This window comes from Rhinolophus sinicus, linkage group LG15 (assembly GCF_036562045.2).
Source record: "Rhinolophus sinicus isolate RSC01 linkage group LG15, ASM3656204v1, whole genome shotgun sequence".
Lineage (NCBI taxonomy): Eukaryota > Metazoa > Chordata > Mammalia > Chiroptera > Rhinolophidae > Rhinolophus > Rhinolophus sinicus.
In genome coordinates, this window is record NC_133764.1 from 39,576,989 (window position 1) to 39,593,738 (window position 16,750).

Consider the following 16,750-nt stretch of genomic DNA (forward strand, 5'->3'; position numbering starts at 1 on the left):
TGCCCCAACTGTGACCCTGGCTCAGGATGGGGGCTGGGAGGGCAGAGTCCCCTACAGGATTCACGGAAGTTCAGGGCTCGGTCAAGTGCTTCCAGCTCTCCCCAGCACACAGGCCCCAAAAGGTGCAAATCCTACCCCATCAGAAACTACGGGAGAGTCACTGGAGAACAGCAGAGGCAGTGTAGGGTACCGGGCGGGCTGAGTGGGGGTAACCCTGGCGAGGAAGCCTGGTGGGGTGGGGCCTGAACCCTAAAGGGACCAGAGTTTTGGCTACAGACTCAAGGGAGAGACCCTCCAGAGCCCTTGGCCCTGTCTCCTGGCCACACCATGGTCGCATCGGGGATGAGGCAGAGTGGCTTGCTGAGACACAGTGGGCGTGGATACACCCCAGAGCTCGGAGGGGACCTGGCATGGGGGAGTGGGGTGCAGGGTTTGGGAGTGAGCCAGGCTGGGGGTTCAAGTGGAGGGTTGGTGGCAGGGTGTGGGTGGGGCTGGGGTGGGGCCTGGGCCTGCTGGCCCGGCTCATTCCTGGGAGACCTGGAAAGCAGCGGGCGGGGGCTTCGGAGCAGCGCGTCCTGCCCACCTCCACCCCCTCCAGCCTGCTCTGCCCTGCCCCTTGCTCCCATTCAGAAAAGCGTATTGGGGCCCTAAGTGGGGTGGCATCTCAGCTCCTTCCACAGATCTGTAAAAATAGGGCCTAGGTGACGTCCATGTCCGCAGGCCGCAGCCCGGCCGGAGCCAAGAATAAGTCCTGACCACTCAATAATTCAAGCTGGACCCAAGTAGGTGTTCATGTCACCGCGGTGGCCCCTGGGCCCTTCCCTAGGTCAGCACCCTACCCAGGGGCTACGAGGCAGGGAGCCGTCCCAGGAAGGAGGTTGGCCTGACCTTTGCAGGTCGCAGCCAGGCCCCTCAGGCTCCCGCCTTGGGGACCCCAGCCTGCCTGCACTCCCCTCCCCTCTTGGGGCCATCAGGAACGGGGGGTGGGGGGTGGGGGGTGGGGGGTGGGGGGGTGGGGGGGTGGGGTGTACCCAGGGCCAGGAGTGGCCCTACCCCATCAGGTCACCCCTCCCCGCAGGCGTGGTCCTGGCTGTCCCCAGGACCCTCCCCTACTCCCACCCCTCTGGCCTGCTTGAGCCTGGTCTGAGCTGGCTCCTTGGCCCCTCCCGCCAAACCTCACCCCTCCTCCTGGGCTTAGGGGAACCTGCCCTGACTTAGGCCCTGATACACACACCCTCCTCAGTGTCTGTATTCCTGCCTCCTCCTGGAAGGGCCCCTGAAGGGGCTGCACTGTGGAGTGAGAACAGCCGGCCACAAGGGATCAGGGCCCTGGCTCCCAGCTGAGTCCTGTGAGCTTGCTGGGGGTGTACGTGTGGGGAGGGGTCCTCACCGGTCTGGCCCGCCCCACCCCAGCAGTCCCTGCCGCCCTGCCCTGGCCAGGCCCTGCGTGGAGTTTTACCACATTATTAATTAAAGGCACTGACATCCAAATGAATAGCACACTGGGTCATTAGGCAGCGTGTCATGGAAATGATGGAGGAGGCCCTGTATCCCCAGTTCACCTCCTGGGAAGCAGGAGTGACTCCCAGCATCTCACCACCGTGGGTGGTGCTGGGGGCAGTGAGGAGCGCAGGCCGCAGGGGCCAGGGCACAGCTGGTGCTGTGGTCAGGGCTGGGCCCCGTCTGCTTCCTCCCCACCCAGTGGGGACAGGGGCGGGGAAGTGTGCTGATGGGGGAGGGTGTGGTCGGAGACAGACAAGCAGACCTCGAGTGACTCAGGCAAATTGGGGAAATGATGGAGGGTCGTGGCTGGGGAAGACCCAAACCCAGGGTGCAGGTGTCCTGCCCTGGAACGGGACACAGACACCTAGGCCCTTTCCTGAGAGTGCAGGAGAGCTGGGGGGGTGGAGGACGGGCTGGCGTGGTTTTGTAGTAAGTCTCCGTTAAGACTTGTAATGAGAAACCAGCAGCTCCTTACCTACCCACCCCACTCCTGATTCCCCTTCTCAGAGGTAAAATTTTTGTTCTGGTTTGTTTGGGGTTTTTGCATTTACTTCTAAATAGCATTCTAATGGTGCTCTTTTTCTTCAGGTTCAGAAATTCCCCTTTGGCTTCCTGCTGTGGGGGGCTGAGAGTTTGTTCCCTCACATGGAGCCCCTCCCACACTCCCCCTCCCCATACACGTTTTGGTTGAATCAGAATTGAGAGCATCAGTATTTCTTTGCACATACTATGCACAGCTGAGAATATACTGTAATTATATCTCCTTTCTTGTAAACCTCTTGTTTTTCTTGGACTTAATAATTGCCTCAAGTTTTATGTTTGGTTTATTTTCTGTGTACCCATTATTAACACCCCCAAACCCTCAATGGAAATACAAATCTCTTTGGCACATTAAAAACATCAGGCCACCTATGAATTTGTTTTCTCTTAAAGCCCGTGGCAGCTTCTGAGATGGCCCCCAGTGGTGCGTGGCCCTGGGCTTCGTGTGGTCGTCTGGCCACATCGGTCTGTATGACCAATGGAGGTGCAGGAGTGAGGCTGTGTTGTTCTGATACTGGACCATAAAACACATCGTGACTTTGGATGGTGCCCCCCCTTATCGTCCCCTTGGGCATCAGTGGCCGTGCCATAAGCTGCTCTATGAAGTCCCCATGGCAGCGAACTGAGCCCACCTGCCCTTCCGCATGTGAAGGAGCCATCTTGGAAGTGCATCCTCCAGTCCTGGTCAAGCCTTCAGGTGCCCTCAGCCCTGGCTGTCGTCCTGAGTGCCACCTCCTGAGAGACGCCGAGCCAGAACCAGCCAGCCGACCTGCTCCCAGGCGCCTACCCCTCAGGCACTGAGATAACCAGTCTTTGTTCTGGGTAACGTGTTGCCCAGCAAAGATACCAGTGCAGAGCCACCCCCGTCCCCACCTGTCTCGGGTGTGCTGCACCTGCTGCACACCCATCACCAAGGACCTCCCTCCACCCTCACCTGTGTCCAGTCCCCTCCTTCATGGTCGCGTGTGCTCCTGTTTGGGCTGCTCCCTTGTTTCAATGGCGTGCATCACCTAGTGGCCTCTTGAGAGCACGTGGATGGAGCTACAGCCCCACCCCCGCCCCATCCCGGAAACCAGTGCCCCATTGATCTTCCAGCGAGGAGACCTGGAAAAGTGGCAGTTTTTTGTTTACCCGGAAGAACCCTTGTCTCTAAGGCACAAGGACACCATGATGTCTGTCTTTCGGGTGTCTGTCAACGGCCTCAGGATGAACTGCATTGTCACGTTTCATGACGTCAGAATCCAGGTATGGTGGGAGACCCCGCATTCCCTCCTCTGGGCCCCAGTGGTGCGGGCGGTGAGGCCACCGCTGTCCGTGGTGCTGAAGCCAGTGCCGGGCTGGTGGCCTGCCTGTGGCCAGAGAGAAGGCGGAGCCTCTGCTCTAGCTGTACTCCGCTTCCGCCCTGTCCCCCCCCACCCTGGGCAGACGCTGGCCACGCTCAGGACCCCCGCCCCCTGTCCGGGCTTCGCTGCACCTGGCTGTCTCCTGCCCAGGCGCTCCTCCGTAGCTTTATTTTTTTCATTCATTAATCTATTTTAATGATTTTTAGACAAGCTGTGTATTTTCCTGTTACACTGGGACCCACAGATGTCGTATCTGTCCTGAGTACAGATGTAGTGTGCAGTGCCCTAGCTGACCCCTCCAAATTTAGAAGTTCTCGATTCTGTTGTCACTGCTGGCTCCACTCTCAACTTTTTTTTAAAATCCCAGTTAAGCAGGTTATTGAATTCCTGTTGACAGCCACTCTAGACCTCCTGATAATATAGTTTATAAGAAATACGGGTGCTTCATGAGTTGGGGTGTCATCCTCGTGTGGGGGCCATGCTAACCTCTGTATCGTTCCAGTTTCGTGCACGCACTTCCAAAGCGAGCGCCTCTGTAGCTATTGTGAGCAGACCCCACACAGGCGTGAGTCCTGGGGTAAGCCCCTGTAGACATCTGAGGTGAGAACTCTCCAGAAACCACCTTAACCACTTTAAGCAAAAACAGGCCTTGTCCGTTTACTCTGGGGGCAGAGCTGGCTGGGGGCACCTGCTCTGTCCCTCGGTGTTGGTGGCATCCCAGAGGTCCTCTCCCCTCTGGGGGTTGGATGGCCGGCAGCAGCCCCAGGCTTGTTTTCTGCCTGTAGTGTTCCCGGGGAGCGTGCCCTCTATCCCAAAAGCTCCAACGGAGCCCCAGGCCACACCCCTCGGTTCCGGCCGCCTGGTTTGACCATGATTATTGGAGGGGGCACGTGCCCAGCTGGGGGGCAGGGAGTCCACTCAGCCCCTGTCCACCTTGGAGGGATTTCTCAGTGGGCAGTCAGCACTGTCACGGGAAGAAGGCATACTGGTCGGGGAAACTGAGGGGAGGGGACCTTCTCGGGACGTGCTGTGGCCCCAGAATCTCTCCATCACCTCTTCCCAGCCGTACCCCAATCTTGTCTCTGGGTAATTCTCTTCTAGTGCCAGCAGGGAATGGCATGATTAAGGTTCCATTATTAACTTGCCAATCTTGTTTCTGGGGCACAGACGCTGACGGCTTAGGGGACCCAGTTGGCATATAACAAGGTCTCCATGACAAATTACTTGGGTATCAATTAACTATCTAGGGAAATGTCAAGCAGGATCCATCATGCTGGCAGCGAGGGACAGCCAATTAACCCCAGGCGGATGATCCAATCCGGTTGGTCGCTGCCTCAGCCTCCAGCAGGGCCGGGAATGAGGGAAGGAGCCTGGGGCACCCAGAGCGGGCACACAGCTCTGCAGTCACGCACAAGGCACTCGCAGCCCACCTTGCATTCGTTCATTCATTCCAAAACCACCTGCCAGGGCAGGCCTGACTGCTGGTCGGGGTGGGACAGTGCTGGGGAGGGAGAAATGTGCAGACAGGTGTCCCTGACTTGTGGTCTCTGCAGGGTCCAGTATGGTACGAGCATCTTTACAGCAGCGAGGAGGGAAGCGTTAGCCCTGCAGGGGCCTGGGCAGGGCAGGGATATGAAGGAGGCGTCGCCAGGTCCCAGGGTGGGGTCTGGTCGGGGCACCAGGCACAGAGCCACACGCCGGGCCCAGTGCTCAGAGCCTTTGGCAGTGAACTGGCACACGAGCAGAAGCGGGCTCTGCCATTCCGAGCTGTAGGACTTGGAGACAGTCTCTCACCTGTAGAAAGGGGCTAGTAGTCGTGGTTCCCAGGAGTGCGCTGAGAGTGAGCCGTGCTGGCCCACTGCAGGTGCTGGCTGAGTTCCGGTCCCCTCCTCCTGTGGGTGAAGCCTTGGTCCCCAACTCACTGGTAGGGGGCTGAGGTGGAGCACCTGCTGGGCAGAGGCACTGGAATGAGGGGTGTGTCCCTGCAGGAGAAGGGCATCCTAGAGGAGGTGGCCGCCGGCCGGGGACTCTGGCACCCCCATGCCTTTTAGGGTTTCTTTTATGTTTTCAGGAAAGCACTCTGGCTGCCTGGGTCCCTCATGAGGACTGGTGACCATAGTCTGACCCCAAACTATTGCCCTGATTTACCCACGCTGTCCCCCGCCTGGCCCACCCCTCCCGTGGAGCTGGTCCCCACCCTGTGATGGCCCTGCCGCATCTACTGAGCGGTGATTGGCAGCTGCCACTTCCCAGCCCCCCAGCCGTGGGGCCTGTGCTTATTCATGACACTGACATATGGCACCTCCGTGGGGGGATCAGTGGAAGCTGCCAATTGGGAGAGTGCAGCCTGTCCCCGTTCGAGTCCTGCTGAAGCAAAACAAACGCAAGATGTGAGGGGAGCAGAGGCGGCCGGGGGTGTGAGCGTGCGGTGCGTGCGTGTCTGCACACTGGCCCCGCACTGCGGGGGTGCTGGGAGAGGGTACAGGGGAGCTGCCGGGCCTGGGAGTGAGTTTTGGTTTTCATGGCTTCTGGGTGTTCAGCTAGTGGAGGCCCCAGAAGTCTCGCCCACACACCCATCCGTCTGCCCCAGGTAGGCTGGCTCACACGGGCCCTGAGACCCCGTTCAGCTCTCCCCCCTCACCTCTCGCGGGACTCGGCTCGAGGGCTCGGCAGCGGCCGCCCTGCGTGCCCATCACTGAAGTGTTCTCATTCTTCCCAGAATCAGGAAACCCTGCCTAATGTCAAACCAGAGTCCGGAGGACTCCAGGCTTGGCCAGTTTCTTCTCCTGGCTGGGGACGGGAGAATGTGTGTGCACTGGCCCACATCGGCGCCCCGCAGCCCACCAGCATTTCCCTCCCAGGCCCCTCCCCCACGTGCGGCTGGCCCTCCAGTGCTCAGCGGGGCACTCATGGGCTGCACAGCTCTGCCCCTGGGGCGGGGAGGGCTCTTGGGGTCCTCGCCAGCCCTCCTCCCTGGCCCAGGGCTGAGGTGGCTGCCATGGAAACGAGGCTCTTTGCCAGCTGGCCACGTGCATCCCGGAAAGGGTCAGTGGATCCAGGTACCAGGGGGTCCAGGAACTATCTTGGCCACAGTTCCAGGCCCTGCCCACGCTGGGCACCCCAGGCCCTGCAGCCACCACCCCCCAGCACCCTGGCGGTGCGGGGCCAGCATGCAGACACACACACACACACACACACACACACACACACACACACACACGCTCACGCCCCCAGCAGCCTCTGCTCCCCTCAGATGTTGCTTTGTTTTGCTTTAGCAAGACTCCAATGGGGACAGGCTGTACTCTCACCCTAGGAGTGAGGCCAGCCCTAGGGTCCCCAATCCTGCTCTGCCACCTGCCCCCATTAGTAGTAAGAAGTCACAAGAGGTAGAGGAGGGATCTGGAGTGGGGCCTGGGGCCCAGGAGGCCGGGGCACTGTGGGGGGCCGAGAGTGAAGCGCCTGCCCCAGCCAGGGTCTGACCCATGTGCAGGGCTGGAAGCTCTGGACCCTCTTCCACAAGCCTTCACATGCCCTTTGGACACTGGCAGACCCCGTGGGGTCTGTCTGCAGCTCCACCAACCTCCTTGGGGTGCAGCACCACCACACTTTGGGCCTTCCCCAGGGAGCTCACAGCCCTGCCTCCAGGGGTGCAGCCTGCTATGGAGCCGCCCACCCACTCCGTCCGGGCAGCCAGAGCCCTGGGAGTGGGGGCTCTGCGAGGGGAACTCTGAACTCAGTCCCTCTGACAGCCTGGTCCTCACCCTGGGGGCTGGCTGGGGGCTGGACCACCACCTGTCCTCGCCTGGGATGAGGGGCCCCTGCCCCAGCTCAGTGTGAGCCCCCCCCACCGTGCCTGGCTGGCAGTGTTCAGGCACTGCTGTGTGTGGCGGCATCTGCTGCTGACGGGCTGGGGCAGATGGGCTGCCAGTGAGCTAAGTGTGTGCGGAGGACGGGGCGCCATAGGAACCCCTTCCCGCCGGAGCGGAGCGTGGGGGTGGGAAGGCAGGTGCCTGCTGGTGGGGAGTGGGGAGTGTTAAGGAGGGAGGGGTGCTGGGATCGCAAGGCTCCCAGTCTGGGTGAGGCCCCTGACGCTGGTTCTGGTAAGGGGCTCCGGGACACCTGACCCCACCGTGAGGGGGTGCTGGGCCCTGGGGCCCTGGTCGGGGCAGGGATCCCCTCTCCCCACCGTTGCTACTGGCTGGGTGGCCTTGGGCAAGTCGCTTCCCTCTTAGGGCCTTGGGGCCTGAAAGAGTGAGCTTCGGTCATCTGCAGGGCGCCTCCAGCTCCCCAACCCGGAGCTCCAGCAGAATGGGGGCGTCCCCAGCAAACAGATGCCTGCCATCTGCAGGGACCTCCTGCCAGCGCAGTCTGCCAGGCCCATCCAGGGCACGTGGGCAGTGCCTCTGCCGTGCGCTCTGCAGCCGGCTGTGGCTCCCAGAGAGGTTAGGGTAGTGCTGTGTCAGACAAGGTCACTCCAGCTCTGGGAGCTCCATCCAACCTCAGTGGGAGCCACGTGGGGTGGGTCCTGTCAGGTCATGGGGGCTGGGCTCCTGGGCAGGATGTCAGCTGAGGTCGGACACCCCCCTGGCCTGGCTGCCCCAAGGCCCAGCCCATCAGACCCTGGCCCCCAGGGGCACTGGGGCCGTGGAAGGGGGAGGTGTGGGAAAGGCGGCAAGGAACGAGCCCAGGGCCACCGACAGTCTCGGGAACCACTCACAGCACCCCCCAGAATCCTGCTCTGGGGACCCCAAAGGCTTCTCGTTCGTAATGACAGTGAGCAGAACCCCAAGGCCTGGCCCAGCCGCTGTCCTGTGTTGGGTGCTGCCCCGAGCTCTTAGCACTGTGTCCTCCAGCTGAGGAGGCGGCCATGACCCCATTAGACGGGACAGGAGACGGGGCTTAGAAGGGTTCAGTGGCTGGTTGAGGTCTGCGGGCAGCTGAGTGGCTGCAGTGGAGCCCGGGCCTGCTGGCTGCACAGCCCCCACCCCGGCTCCTGGTCTTCACACCCGCTGCAGACACAGCCAGTGCCTCACCCCCACAGCTCCAGAAGACCAGGGGAGGGTGCCAGGCGGGCGCTGTGTCCCCTCTCCCCTCCCTCCCATCCCGGGCAGCCCCCATCCCACCCCCATAGCCGCCTCCACCCTCCCGCAGTGACTCAGCTCAGCTGTTAGCCTCTCCGCTTGTTGGTGACTGCTTTGTTTCTTTTCTTTTCCAAAGTGTCACATCGCTGTTGTGCGATGGTAGGGTGACAGCCTCTGCCTAGGAGGGTCCGTGGTGGCCCCAGCTAGAGGCGGCCATGTGGCCAGATGACCAGGCCTTGCCTTCAGATGCTGGTCCTCGGCAGAGAGACTGTCACCTCTATCACGGGCACAGTCGTGCCCTGAGTCCCGCCTGACTTGGGTATGGTGCCAGGGACACCTGTCCACCCGCCCTCACAGCTCCTCACGACCCAAGGACCTTGTATCCTTGACATTGTAAGCTGGGCCCCAAGAGGCCAGAAACCCTCTCGGGAGCGTGACCTGGAGTGGGGCCAGAGCCCCGCTTTTCAAGAAAGGAAAAGCAGTGGAGAAATTTGTGCTGGAGAAGACTGGGGGCGGGAGGCACTGCCACTGCCAAGGCTGTGGAGGCCGAGTTACATGGAGGAGGCAGGACCCCCCTCAGTGAACGAGGCTCCCCTGACCCCTGGACCTGTTGGTGGAATTCAGCGTTAGGTGGTGAGTTCCCTGTCTCGAGGAGGATTCAAGCCCTGATGTGGATGGGATTCTTCTTGGGACTGAGCCCAGTGTGGTGGAGTTGGTGGGAAGAGCGTTCAAAGCTGGAGTTGGATGTTTGAGGTTCAAGTCTCAGGTTTGTCTGTATGAACTTAGGCAAGTCATACGTTTGGTGCAGCCTCAGGCTCCTCATCTCTAAAATGGGATCAGTACCTGCTTCACAGGAAGACCTGAGTATCCGACAAGACGATGTGGGAGAAAGTTGTATGAGACCTTTTTATATTCCGGTTCTGACCTGTGCCTTGAAGGTTCCCCATCTCTCAGAGCTTTTGCTGCCAAGGGTAGGAATGAGCCCCGTCAGAAGAAATGGCTTAAACTCCAACAGGGGAGATTTGGGGAGGAGATAAAGAGGGGCTTTCAGCGATGGGGAGCAAAGGGGCTTGTGGGACCCACCCTCCTGCGTGTGCAGAGGACACCTGAGAGAGGCTGACCTCTCCTGCCTCCTGGACTCAGAGATCCTAGGGTTCTGAGGTGCAGGGGAGACGGGGGCTCAAGGCGATGGGGTGCTCGTGGTGCCTAGAATTGGGGACACCCCTGGCCTTGGGGAAGAGGTGACAGTGAGGAGACCAGAGGTGGCAGAAAACCCCGTCTGCATAGCCACAAGCTGACTTGGGATTTAAGTAACTAAGAAGGTCAGACAGTCCCACTCCCATGGACGCCGTGCTGGGGGCTGCTGGCTTCTCCTTCCCACTTGCCACCCCCCGTCTTGCCTCTCTCCCCTCCCTCCCCCACCTCTGCTCTGTGCCCATTTCTTATGCCATTGGGAGTGATTGAATGACGGCTCCCAAAAGATGTGTCCACGTGGAACCTCAGAACGTGACCTTTCTTGGAATAAGAGTCTTTGCAGACTCTTATATATATAACAAAGTAAAGGATCTTGAGATGAGATCATCCTGGATTAGATTGGGCCCTAAATCCAATGTCAAGTGTCAGGCAGACGGAGATTTGAGACTCAGACTCGTGAAGTTGGAGGCAGACATTGTACCCACAAGCCAAGGAATGCAGAGGTTGCTGGCAGCCCCTGGAGGTGGGGAGAGGGGCCTGGAACAGGTTCAGTCTCAGAGCTCAGCAGCTCCCGGGAATTTGGGCTGGAAAAGCCCTTTGGAAGCTAAGGGGGTTCTGGGGTGACTGTACCTCGCTGGGGCATTTCCTGCCGTACACAGTCCCACCTTCTTAAGGCAGAAGTCAGAGCCTGTGTGCCCTGACTCCCTTGCAGCTGGAGTGTGGGCATGTGACCTGGGCTCCTCCAACCACAGACACCCAAGCAGACTGACTTAGAAGTTAACAACACCAGGAAACAAATGCCCCTGAATCTGTTTTCCATCGAGAGCGGTGGCAGAGCTGCTTGGCTTTTGGGACAGCAGTGCTGTGCCAGTGTGGGCTGCGGGTCTGTGCCGAGTGGCGGAGGCCAGGTGCTTGTGTGGTTGTTCCTGGGTGTGTGCCCACCGGGTGCCGCCATGGCTCTTCAGAAGATTCTCTGACCCTAACATCCTGCAATAACTTCCCTTTCCACTAGGCTGGCCAGAGTGGATTCTGCTGGTTCCAAGCGGCTTGTGGAGTAAGGAGACCTCACTGGAGGGTTGCTCTCGTCTCTGGCCATGTGGCAGGGAGGTCATGCCCCAGAGAGAAGCTCCTAGAAGCCCTTCTCCTGCGAATCCTGGCTGGACGAGTGGGCCACGTGGGATTAGGAGGTAATGCTGCCAGCGTCCAGTCTGGACAGGTCGGCCCCCACTCTCCCCAAGGGGACGTGGGCGCCAGGCACCCCCCTCGTCCCTCGCTCCTGCCCCCTCTTCAGCCCTCCTCAGGGCCTGCGTCCTCCCTCCCCCTGTTCTCCTTCTGTCCCCTACACCCTTCTTAGAAATGAAGTCATCTAGAAAAATAATCAAAAAATAGAAAGGAAAAAAAAAAGCTAAGAAAATGGGATTTTTTTCCCTTCCAACATTTGGTGACACCTCCCACATGGATGTGTCCACTGGGCCCCGCTTTTGTCCAAGGGAGACTCAGGCCTGCACCTCTTGGCTGGTGTGAGTCGGGTGGGTCTCCCCACGTGGGGGTCTGCCCTGGGCCTCCCCCAGCAGCCTGGCAAAGGTCAGCCCCCTAAGCCCAGACTCCAGGTGATGCCCTCAGCAGGAGGCAGGAGTGGGGCAGGGCCGGAGAGAGGGTGGGTGGGTTTAAGTTCAAGGGGGTACTAGCTCCTAAGTGAGGTCTCTGCCTCCAGTCTCGCCTCTTCCTGCCGGCCCACGCCCTGCTGCAGAGTTCTCATTTGTTTATTTATAATTTATACTCAGCCTGCTTCCAAGAAAGCTCCAAGCCACTTGCTGAAAAGCTGCTTCCACAAGCTCCGCTGTGTTCCTGTCAGCCTCAGGCTCAAAGCCCACGGACATGTCTCCCTGCCTCAGCCTGCCCCCTGAGCCCACCAGGTCTGGCCTCCAAACAGCCTTTCTTGCCACTCAACGTGCTCCTGGCTCCCAGGGGACCCTCCGCGCCAGGGGCCCTTGCTCGGGGTGATCCCACGGCCCAGGTGCCTCCTCCCCATCTTGGGACCAGACCCTTCCCTCCATGACACCTTCTCTGGCCCCGATGGGAGGGAACCTGGGGACATTTTCACCTCTCCTGCCCCTTGGGAATCTGTTCTGTGTCACCATTACAAGTACAAGCTGTTCCTTCCTGCCCTTGAAGGGGTGTGGCCAAGCCACGTGACCAGTGAAGAGGACAGCTGATGGAGATGGTGAAGGTGGGGGCTCCCCTCTGCGTCTGGAATGAAGTTCAGCCCTGAAGTGCCAATGGTGGTCTCTTGGGCCTAGGTTTCCCCAACTGCATGTACAGGAGGGGAAGAGCCTGCCGGCGGGTTGGGGAGAGGCCGCCCAGACGACCAGGGTCACCTCACGACTTTGTCTGAACCCCCAGGTAGAAGCCAAAGACACTGTTTTCACGTGTGTCTTCAAGACCTTGGTGACTAAGGGCAGCTCCACCGATCAGAGAGGGGGGTGGGGACCGGGGATCCGGTACAGGGAGGAGCAGTGGGACCACAGCTGCGCTTGGTGTCTCCATTCCCAGCTGGGGCCTCAAAATGTCTCGCTTCTGGCAGGAGAGTCCCCTTTGATCCCGGGTCTCCCCTTTCCTCTGCCGTCCTTTTTCATCCCATGGCAGAAAAGCACGCGTGGGCGCCAGTCAGAGCCCGATAGCTGGCTTAACCAGAACTTGAAAATGGCGCCTCACGTCTACAGCGGCCATGCCTTGCAGGCTGGAGCTGAGGAGCCGACCTCAGCCTGGTGCCCGCAGAGCACACATACACTCTGTCCCCTCTCGGAGCCTTGGTGTCCCCGCTATAAAAGGATATTCTCTCAGGCTTCTCCCTTTGCCGAGTCTGTAGATCCAACTGGTACAGAGTAGGCTGGATGCCTCTGCCAGTCCAGGGGGCATGTCCTGGGCAAGGGGCAGGGACTGCCCTCCTCCCCCTCCCACCAGCTTGGCATGGTCAGCCATGGCCCTTCCTCCTTTCCTCCCTCAGCTTGAGAAGATACATCCTGGCAGAGGGAGCCCTGGCATAGCAGGGCCCTGGGGGTTGCCCTTGGGAAGCCTCACTGGTGAGGGCAATGCCAGGCGGGCCATGCCAAGGACACTCTGTCACTTGGCGGGCACACAGAAGAGCATGGCCTTTCCCTCGTTTGGCTCTCCTTGCCCCTGAGTTCCAAGGGGCCACGGATGGCCTGGCTGTGGGGTTGGCCAGATGTCCCTTCCAGGCCAGATGCTCTGGGCCAGAAAGACAGTGCAGCCTGGCCCCTTGCTGACACAGCTCTGGAACCCTTGACTTTGGAGCTGAGCCGGAGACGGCCAGGTGGCTGTGTCTCCTGAAGGAAATGCCTTTGAGCCACAGACTGGCTCAGGAGCATCTGGCTGCTGGGGTGGCTGGTGCCCTGCTCCCCACCAGGCTGGCAGCATATGGCTGCCCTGCCAGCCCAAGCCACACCCCCTGCAAAGAGCTCCTCTCCCGGTGCCCACGCACACAGGGAGGCCAGTTGGCCTGACATTTGGACGCAATTCCGGGCAGCCTTGGATGCTCATCTGGCTTCCTGCCTGAGAAGTGGCACCGTGCCTGGAAGGAGTACAGGCTTCTCAGCCGCAAAGAGCAGGATCAAAGACCTGGAACCCGCATGCACTAGTGGCGTGATCTCAGTCAGGGGGCTGCCCTGTCTGAGCTGTTCCTCGTTTGTGAAAGCGGGCTCTCCAGGGTGAGGTCTGATACCCAGAACCACAGGAAACATGCTTGCTGTCCATGGTGCACGCGTCACACCACAGGGGCCCCCAGGGACCATGGGGAGGCCTTGCGCACACCCCGCCCTGGAAGGTCAGCCCACCCTCCTCCTCCTCCTGGCCTCAGCACTCACCCACTGCATGGCCCTCATCACTCCTTCCCATCAGTCTCCCACCAGACAGAGCGCTGAGGGCGGCAGCAGGCCTCCATCTAATCCAGCACCTAGCAGATTCTCAGCTGGAGCCCAGAGAATTCTTAGCTGAGGGGGGCTGTGTTTGAAGGGTAAGACTCCCTGAGGCATCTCGGTCCTCCCACAGCAGTGAGCTCTCTGGGAGTGAGGTACTCAGAGTATGGTGCTGGGCACGTGGGCCGTCGCCCAATCCTTGCCGGTTCCCCTTTCAGAGAATCGCCCAAGGGGATTCATGCCCTTGGTGGGAGGAAGAAGAGAAAAGACCCTCATTCACCTGCTTAGTCTAAATTATTTACTGAGCACCTGCTCTGATCTGAACAAGACGAACTCTTGGCCACCATGGCGCTTTCACACAATAAACATTAAACGAGTATATTATCAGCTATGTGGGATGGTGATAAGACTATGGAAGAAAAATGGCAGGGAGCGTGGGGAAGGTGGGGTCATGAAGGAGATATGTTACAGCAATGCCTGGAAGGAGGTGAGAGATAGGCATGGGGGGGCGGGGGGGGGGGACAGCAAGTGCAAAGGCCCCGGGGCAGTCGTGAGTCAGCAGGTGGGGGTGGCTGTCGTGGGGAGTGCAGGGACAGAGTGGTAGAGGGGAGAGGAACCGTGACTTCCACTGAGGGAAACAGGACGATGGAGAAGGGACATTACTTTTACAAGACCCCTGGCTGCTGTGTTGAGAGTGGACTGAAGCACAAAGCAGAGAGAGCCTGGGCTCCAGGTGAGGGCAGTAATCTAGGTGACAGAAGATAGCCTGGGCCACGGTGGCAGCCCTGGAACTGGGAGGAGTGGTGGGTTCTGGGGCTACTTCCAAGGCACAGCCGTCAAAGTTAGTTGGTGGACTGAATGTGGATGTGACAAATAGTCAAGGAGGACGCCCAGGCCTGAAGCCCCACCCCATGCGTCCCCGTGGGCCCCCTGTGGCCTGCGCGGATCAGAAGTCGGGGTGAGCTCTCTCCGGATCGCCTCTCAAGCCCCTGCCCCTCTGTACTCCGCCAATCGCCCGGCCCCGTGACTGAGAGTGTTGCCGTGGCGATCCGATCACGCTGCAGGGTCCTGACAGCAGAGCCAGGCCTGGAGGCCTTGTTGTGCCCAGCGCCCGCCCTGCGCACCCAGTGCCACAGGCTCGGGAAGAGGCAGAAAGTCCAGTCACCCCGTTAACATTTTCAGAGCATTTTACACCCACCGTCCAGCCCACTGCCCTGGGACCTGAGCCACAGCCGCCCTCTTCAGGGGGGCTACCAATGCCTCTCCCAGACCCTCCCCCGACACGCAGGCACGCAGCCCCTGGGCCCCCTGTTTTTCCCCTGGTCTCCCTTCAGCCTCACCTTCCTTCTTGCCCCGTCCAAAGGACCTGCGGGGCTCCCAGGAGGGGAGCCTGAGGGAGTTCTCTGGGGGCTCCGGCTTGAGTCTGGCCCTGCCTGGCATTGGCTGGCTTTGGTCCCTGACACCCAGAGCTTAGCAGGGACCCCTCTTGCTCCTTCCCCCTCCAGTTCAGGGCTGAGGTCAGCAGCTGGAGGGGAAGGAATAAAGGGCCTGGATATCAGACAGCCCACGGTAGGAGGGCTGACCATTAGAGCCCCAATGTCCGCCCAGCCCAGGGGGAGGGGAGGGAGGGGTTGGATGGGGTCTGAGAGAGAACAGGCCTGGGCTATAAGCTCCCAATCTCAGCCTTAGAGGTGGACCTGTGCAGGAATTGCGTAACAAAGAAGGGATGAAACATGAATGTGAAATAACGTGAGCTTGAGACGGAGTCATTATTTCTTGGGTTCAACCTGAAATCTGACTCAAAGGAAAGTTACTGCAACTGGGGAAGAGCACAGTTGGCTGGAGAATTTGGTTTTAAAATAAATAAATAAAATTTAAATTATATAACTAACATGTGTTCAGTGTAAAAAATTTGGAAAACACATGAAAGTATAAAAACCCTTGATCCCACCACAAGATATAATCACCATCAACATTTCAGAGTATTTTCTTCCAGTCTTATTTATTTCTCAGTGGCTTTGTATTGCACATACATTTTTTCAAATAAAATTTATGGATGTGCTCCAGTGCCCCATGGACCCTTAGGTACAAATGGCAATGGAGGGTCCTGAGTGACGTCCTTGAGTGTGACAGCCTGCTCGAGGGGGTTAGGGTGCTGGCGGGAGTAGGTACCTCTGCACCCCTCCAGTGGGGTGCGTGGTTCTATGTCGTTGCTTTTCATCACTTTGATTATTTTCTGCCAACCCCTTCTAGCCTGAAAAGTGTCTTGAGAAATCAGCTGACAGGCTTATGGGGGGTCCCTTATAGGTAACTAATTGCTTTTCTCTTCTGCTTTTAAGATTCTCTTTGTCTTTCATCTCTGGCATTTTAATTATGATGTGTCTTGGTGTCGGCCTGTTTGGGTTCATCTTGTGTGAGACTCTGTGCTTCCTGGGCTTGTATGTCTATTTCCTTTGCCAGGTTAGGGAAGCTTTTTTATCATTATTTCTTCAAATAGGTTTTCAATTCCTTGCTCTCTCTCTTCTCCTTCTGGTGCCCCTACAACGTGAATGTTGTTACGCTTGAGGTTGTCCCAGAGGCCCCTTAAACTCTCCTCAATTTGGGGGATTCTTTTTTATTTTTCCTGTTCTGATTGGGTGTTTTCTGCTACCTTATCTTCTAAATTGCTGATTCAATCCTCTGTTACATCTAATCTGCTGTTGATTCCCTCTAATGTATTCTTCTTTTCAGTTATTGTAGTCTTTATTCCTGACTGGTTCTTTTTTATGTTTTCTATCTCTATTTTTAGGTTTCCTATCTCTTTGTTGAAGTTCTCCCTGAGATCATTGAGTGTCCTGATAACCAGTAGATTGCTTGTGTCCATTTTGTTTAGTTCTTTTTCTGGAGCTTTGTTGTGTACTTTTATTTGGGACATGTTTCTTTGTCTCCTCATTTTGGCTGCCTCCCTGTGTTTGTTTCTATGTAGGGCTGCTATGCCTCCTGGTCTTAGGAGAGTGGCCTTATGTAGTAAGTGTCCTGTGGGGCTCAGTGATGCAGTCTTTCTGGTCACCTGAGCTACACACTCCAGGTGTGTCCCTTGTGGGTTGTGTGCCCTCCTGTTGTAGTTGAGACTTGATTGCTGCTTTGCACATCAATAGGACGGATTGACTCTCAG

General features: G+C 58.5%; 1 long non-coding RNA gene and 1 other non-coding gene across 5 annotated transcripts; one reads left to right on the forward strand and one right to left on the reverse strand.

Annotated features, from left to right (window-relative positions):
* Positions 1 to 1,024: 1,024 nt before the first annotated feature.
* LOC141568791 (uncharacterized) lies at positions 1,025 to 13,987 on the forward strand. 4 transcript variants are annotated; one of them, XR_012491981.1, is made up of 3 exons: positions 1,025 to 3,288; positions 10,674 to 10,848; positions 11,446 to 13,987. It is a non-coding gene; the product is annotated as an uncharacterized LOC141568791 (long non-coding RNA). The 4 variants fall into 4 exon arrangements; XR_012491980.1 differs by lacking the exon at positions 1,025 to 3,288 and adding an exon at positions 3,856 to 3,986; XR_012491978.1 differs by lacking the exon at positions 1,025 to 3,288 and adding an exon at positions 5,796 to 5,976.
* LOC141569026 (U6 spliceosomal RNA) lies at positions 3,815 to 3,917 on the reverse strand. The gene has a single exon (XR_012492422.1). It is a non-coding gene; the product is annotated as a U6 spliceosomal RNA (small nuclear RNA).
* Positions 13,988 to 16,750: the final 2,763 nt, after the last annotated feature.